The 6,816-nt window shown below is 34.0% G+C and overlaps 1 long non-coding RNA gene and 3 other non-coding genes across 4 annotated transcripts; 2 read left to right on the top strand and 2 right to left on the bottom strand.

Moving 5' to 3' along the window:
• Positions 1-3,298, bottom strand: LOC121411625. Its single transcript, XR_005969506.1, has 3 exons — positions 2,986-3,298; positions 2,014-2,116; positions 1-1,497 (listed from the first exon to the last, which is right to left on the bottom strand). It is a non-coding gene; the product is annotated as an uncharacterized LOC121411625 (long non-coding RNA).
• Positions 3,299-4,174: 876 nt separating this feature from the next.
• TRNAR-UCG lies at positions 4,175-4,247 on the top strand. Its single transcript has one exon. It is a non-coding gene; the product is annotated as a tRNA-Arg (tRNA).
• Positions 4,248-4,888: 641 nt separating this feature from the next.
• TRNAR-UCG lies at positions 4,889-4,961 on the bottom strand. Its single transcript has one exon. It is a non-coding gene; the product is annotated as a tRNA-Arg (tRNA).
• Positions 4,962-6,127: 1,166 nt separating this feature from the next.
• On the top strand, positions 6,128-6,200 carry TRNAR-UCG. The gene has a single exon. It is a non-coding gene; the product is annotated as a tRNA-Arg (tRNA).
• The last annotated feature ends 616 nt before the right edge of the window (positions 6,201-6,816 follow it).

Genomic DNA, 6,816 nt, shown 5'->3' with positions numbered 1-6,816 from the left:
ATAAAAAATACGAATGACTAAGTAGATTTGTATTTTTTCCATCATTCTCAAGTCATTGGCTAAATAACATTCATCAATACATTTTCCAATCAAACACTTGTTGTTTTAATTGCAAATTATTGTCAGAGTCCAAAACAGGAACATATATTAAAATACACCTTAGTTTCTTCCAAATCTGAAAACTTTACAAAAAATCGTCTTCATGGTTTTAGAAAATAACATCTTTGATCTTGTGGGATTAAAAAAAAAGAGTAAAATTCTTACTACAAATAGACAGAAAAACATGTGCTGCAGTGTATCTTTAACCTCAAGCTAAAAATAATCATGTATTACTTCTTTCCTGAATAACACTCATTAACAAAATCTAACAGTTGGATTTTCTGGAATAAAATTACGACACATCGACTGCATGAACCAGGTGTGTGAGCGATGACAAATAAAGACATGAAAATTCTGTAAAGAGTTGGGGGATTAAATTGAATGAGCTCTCAAACTATTGTACAGGAATGGGGGATATCAAGCTTAAAATAAAAAGAAAAAAAAACTAAAATCAGCTTAAGAATTCTCACCCCCTGATAAACCAATAAAACATTACCTCATGGAAGAGGGGGGGGGGGGTGTCTGTATTAACACATTTGGCTTTTGAAAATGAATTCACAAAAACCTAATATGATTTTCACCCCTACATCCTTACTAGTAATATATCATGCAGCTATCGAGTTTCACAATGCATGTCAGTCTAAATTGTATGATTGTTATTATTAAAGAATATGAAGTATTAACACAATACATTTAAGCACAATAGAGCTAATAACATTCAGTTTTATTTTAAATGTAGAAATATGCAGTATTTCTGTTTTTTAGATAGCACCAAGCAAAATGAAAACATGCGAAACAAATGAATGAAAAAGGGTAATTATTCTGCATCCATATGTGGACGATGTGTATTAGCAATTTTAACATGTAAGTATAGCAGATAAGTGACTATTCTGAACTTTATATTTGACTGTATATATAAAATATTTTTAAAGGAGTTCATAATCATATCACTATAAGAGCAGAGACTTATTGTTCAAGCAGTATAGTTTCTTTATATAATACACTGCTCTAAAAATGAAACCAGATTTGAAAGTCCTATCAAAATTAAAACTTAACTTATGTTGAAGTCAAAATCTAAAGAAAATTAAAATTGGTATCAGTTACCCAGCTGGAAAAAGAAAAAGTTAGATGAGAGCACTGAACCTGAAAGGCCACGAGGTAGAGCCAACTCCTTTTACATTTTCACAAGTGTAGACAGAGTTTCATCATTAGAATTGCAGTCAGAGTTCTCAGAAGATGTTTCTAGTTTGGTTACTTCAATATTTCAAAACCAGGGCACACTATAAAAATCCAGTCACTACCAATTCCACTGTCATGTCACCAAATCAGATCATATCTGCGATGTTCAGGGAATCATCAATGACCCATCTGACAAGCGTGTCGGCCCCTGGATCTAACCTATGTGTGTGGAATGAAATAATGTACAAATTATCTGCTTGTTTTCAAAGTTTTTTGTCAATCCAATATAAAGTTTGTAGAATAGATAGCAGACTCAATATTTTAAATTTCCCTTACCAAACATAAACCTCCCCAGTCAGTATGGTACAAGAATATACTATATACACTCTATTTACCACTGATAATTAAAGCAAATATTTCAATTAGATGTTTCCAATTTATAAGAAAGTTTCAGCTGAAAATATGATCACATGTCAAATTTGTAATGTTCTAGGGCAGTACACCAAGCATCTATTAAAATGAGAATAATGTTCTTTTACAACTTAGAAATACATGTATATCTGCTAAATTATAACGTATTCCAAAATTAATATTTTCTGATTATAACTTTGAATCAACATAGTTTTATAGCTTCATTGTTTACCAGATTTGTAATTGAAATTAATTTTGGTAGTGAGTGAAAATCAATGAATTGCTTATACTGACAGGATGTCATGTGAGTATGACAATTCTCACCTGGAATTGTATCTGACCATCAGCATTGTTAAATAGCAAGTGTACCAGTTCCAGGACTTCTCTCATTTGTTCTCTGAAACATCGCTTATTGTATATACTGCATCTGTAAAAAATGAAAATATCTTCATCATCATGATTATGATGAAATCCCAGTTGCAGTTATTGATGTAGATTCTTTCAGTTTCTGTAAAACGTTATAGAGATAAGGGCGAGGAAGTGGCCACCAAACAACAAAGTATAAAGCTCTATCTACATTAGATGTAGACTGAGTCTGGACTTGAGATGATTTATTTAAAACATAAATCCCCAGTAATCTTCAGTTTAACTAAGGACTCAACTTATTTGCCCACATAGGTTGGCCACTAACTGTACCATGATCTCAGCATTCATATTGTTATTTATAGATCCCCCCCCCCGGGGGGGGGGTATCTTTCCATTACATATTTTTAAAAGTATGTTATTACATGATGAGTTCACTATAGCAAAGCAGACAATAAAATCTATGTATTCATTTGTGATTTTTTTATGGAAATTTATTGCAAATACTATTCATATGGCCTGGGAACTTGTGAAGACAAGTTAGAACTTAACGAGTACGGCGAGTTAACACAATGGCAATGCATGTAAATTAGACTAGATCTAGGCCTAAACTAATGCCCCTATAGGCCTATACGACTATTTCACCAAATCCTCAGCCTTCATTAAATCTATTTAGTCTTGGTAAATATTCTAACCCTTATGGTTTGACTAAATTTACATTCAAGTTCGATTGAGTGACAAAAAAGTACACGCAATACTCCGTTCTATTTTCACTGACACGAAAATAAATATGTGGGGCAATGTATGTAGAGATTGGACGTTATTTTAAGGATTTTTGCTATCAGAGACGTTTAAAAAGGGTTGAAATCACTCGAAATGACTTTAAAGGCTGCATTACATTTATTTCATTTCCTACAATTACAAAAAACTCACCTTTTTATGGTCTTCGGTTGTTCCAAACTGTAAATATTTGCCTTCCGTCACTTCGTGAAAAAAATCTTGAGTGCAAAGCGTATTCGTTTGTTTTCACGTATTGACGGCTGCTTATCCGTCACTTCGTGAAAACAAGAAATCCTTTTACCCGGTATTTTATTGAATGTCATGTCGTCATAGCAACGTAATTAGATATTATTGTGATCTGAAACTTTTTGAGGTTCAAGATATAAGTCATAGATGTCCAAAAATGCAAAAAACTCAAAATTGAAAAAAGTGAAAATTTTCCTCTTATCCGTCACTTCGTGAAAACAGGGACGAATTGCTCCCCTGGTAATTCCGCACAACTTATGGAAAGACCATTGCGGGGGGGACCACTGCCTCTTCAACCCTGGATTTACTTATTGCAATAGTAGACCTAATCCTAATCAAAGTCTGGGGCCCGTTGCAGAAAGAGTTGCGTTTAAACGCAAGTCATAAAACCAATCGCAAGTCAAAAATGCGCTGTTGATTGGTTGAAAATCAAGTTGCGCGTGATTTTTAGAGTTACGTTTGATTGCAACTCTTTCTGCAACGGGCCCCTGGACGGACCGGTGCAAATGTCGTTTCGCCGAATATATGGAACCATTACTTTCAATAATTTTCAGAAACAGACAGTAGATGGAGAAAGACAAAAGTCCATGCAGGGGCCCGTTTCATAAAGGACTTGCAACTGTTGTAACTTTGCCATGCATTATGGCAATGGTAATCTTGATTCTGATTGGCTGCTGAGCCCTGTTACCATGGTTATGTCAACAATTGTAAGTCCTTTATGAAACGAACCAAACGCATAATTTTACCACCCTTTTGAATGTAAATTCATTTTTTCTTTTATTTTTTTATTCCGGTTTATGATGTAAAATAAATGGAAAATACAATATGAGAAATGAGAATTGAAATTTTAAAAGTGCTTAAAGGGAAATAACCATGAAAACCGACAAAAATCATCACAATAAATTTATTCCCAGGTCAAAAATTATTTCATTATTCAATATTCAGTTAGTCATTTAATATTAGTCAATTATTTTATTAACTATAGTTTAACATGTTATCTTTTGTTAGTTAGTATTCAAGACTTCAGGATAGAAAGCAATTACGTATGCTTAAAAAAATAATAAAGAGCGGGAATAAAGGTCATTCCTTAAGAAGTGGCCGCGTGGCCTAATGGATAAGGCGTCCGACTTCGAATCGGAAGATTGAGGGTTCGAGTCCCTTCGTGGTCGTTACTATATTTTAAACAGATTATGTCATTCACCTGTAAGGTACAATTATATTTATTGTTTTCTTTTCCTGAGTATAATCAGGCGCGGATCCTTGCAGGGGCGGAAAGTGCGGACGCACAAAATAGCACCCCCTGAAAAAGGAAAAACCCTGAATGCCTTAATTTGGGAATGATGAGATTTTTTTTTCTAGTCTATTATCATAATCATCATAAATATTCTTATTGCTAATATCATTCTGTAGATTGAAAGTTGAATTCAATAGATTGTGGCCAGGGACCAACTGAAATCGGATCTACAGTTTCAATTGAATAAGATTGAATTCTAAATCTATTACGTTGAAAACTTCAATCCAACTTTGGATTGGTCGCAATCTATATCAATCAGATAACATCATCACCATCACAAGTCATCATCATCCATCGTAATACCATGGTCACATTTGTTCTACGGCGGCCGTACGGCGAGTCGAAAACAGCCGTTTTAACATTTTTGTACAAGCTAGATATAGGTGGTTTGATCAAAAATGAATAAAACGGCTGTTTTCGACTCGCCGTACGGCCGCCGTAGAACAAATGTGACCATGGTATTAGTTACCGTAAATTCTATATTATAGAAAAGTGACTCTTTGAAAAAAAATTAAGCGACCACGAAGGGACTCGAACCCTCAATCTTCCGATTCGAAGTCGGACGCCTTATCCATTAGGCCACGCGGCCACTTCTTACAATTTCTGCTGTTTTCATGCTCTTTATTTCAATTTATTTGATCAAGTTTATAATTTTCTTCTGTCCAAAAGAGATATTTCCTAATCTTAACGCATGCTAAAAGACATGGGCTGCAAAACTATCGACATTTTAAATGGATGTTTCATTTCTCTTTCTAGTGACGAAATATTCCAATAAAATTTCACCAATTATAAATAAGTCTTTCAATCAGTTACCTTATAATAATCATGATAATAATGTAGCTTTGTCAGTCATATTGTAGTGGTATAAGCCACTGAGGTTCTTTGTATATATCCTTTTTTTTTCATTTCATTCGTTTATTTCCATTTTCAACAATTACAGTTTCTTCTGTACATGTTGACATAAATAACAAAACATATTTCAAATATTCCTGTACAGAAAATTATATTCAAGATTATTACAAATCAGGTTGGAAATGGAGGAGGCTGCTAAAAAGCGGAGCTTGTAGAATGCAGCCTCCTAATAAATATTCTTGCAGTTGTTTAGCATATAAAAAAATATATAAGCGGTATACAAAGCGGGCGTTTAGAAAATTTTATTCAATTTGCAGATTTAAGAATTGTTTTTTTCTCATGAGAATTATATGGCCAAGCACAAAAATATATAGCTTCATCTTGTTTTATTAACATAACTAATAATGCATACAACTTCGTATCAAAAATATTAAAAAGGAACTTAAAGACTTAGGAACATGAGTATTAGGAACTAATAAGAAGCTTGTGTAAGATTAGTCCCTCGTTGAATACATCTTGTAATTTTTCATAATTTTATCATCATCATCATCATCATTATGATGCTAATTTTTACTGTTATCATCGTTATCAAAATATTATTATCGTCAACATCAAGAACTTTGCTGAATGTGTGCATTTCTACAGCCCACGCAGGATTAGATTAGAAACAAAATCAACCATAAAGGATTACTGTGGCATGCATGACATAGCAATAAATAAGATATGCAAATTGATTCCAACAATGTGTCGATGAATTCATTCCCAGAAATGAAAAATCTTTATACATTTCAATAATATAGAAGCCGGTGTCTTTTTGCCTGCATTACTCTTACCAGAAAAAAAGCGTACTTGAACAAAATAAAAAATAAAGAGCATGACTAAAGCGGATTAGTATTATGAAGTGGCCGCGTGGCCTAATGGATAAGGCGTCCGACTTCGAATCGGAAGATTGAGGGTTCGAGTCCCTTCGTGGTCGCTTAATTTTTTGTTCAAAGTCACTTTTCTAGAAACGGCAACTAACAATGAATAACGATGGTGATGTTATCTCTAAATTCCTTATATTGATACATGCAAGACTTCATGAGTTTCATTTTTAGTTATTAGCCGTACTGTTATTTGGACTAAAAATATCAGACTTACTTTTATTATTATCATCATTGTCAATATTATGATCATTACTACTGTCTATTCCCCAACCGCGTAGCCAGGATTTCATTTTGGAGGGGGCGGTAAAAGCAAGCAAAGCGTGCCAACACTTACAGAGCGCGCTCCCTAGGGGGTGGGTGCTGGGAGGAGATTCCCCCTCCCGCGCGAAGCTTTTGGTGTTTCATAAATTAAAATGAAAAGGAGCCGTCTCTCTTGTCTCTTATACCTATATCAGCTCCAATTCAGTTGACAATATTGTGATTTTGAACCTTTTTTCATGAACCTTGTTTTCAAAAGTGATTGTGAGCGAACGCATAAAAAAGAAATACAATGGAGGAAATTAAAATAATAATAACCCCGCGCGAAGCGTGGAAGCTAAAGCGTTTTTTTTTCTTCATTTTTTTGCCATGAAAAGGGCCACAAAAAGATATATTGAATACTTCCCT

Source organism: Lytechinus variegatus, chromosome 3, assembly GCF_018143015.1.
Source record: "Lytechinus variegatus isolate NC3 chromosome 3, Lvar_3.0, whole genome shotgun sequence".
In the NCBI taxonomy this organism is placed as follows: domain Eukaryota; kingdom Metazoa; phylum Echinodermata; class Echinoidea; order Temnopleuroida; family Toxopneustidae; genus Lytechinus; species Lytechinus variegatus.
The sequence above is the reverse complement of the archived record's forward strand: the minus strand, read 5'-3'. Positions and strand labels throughout refer to the sequence as shown.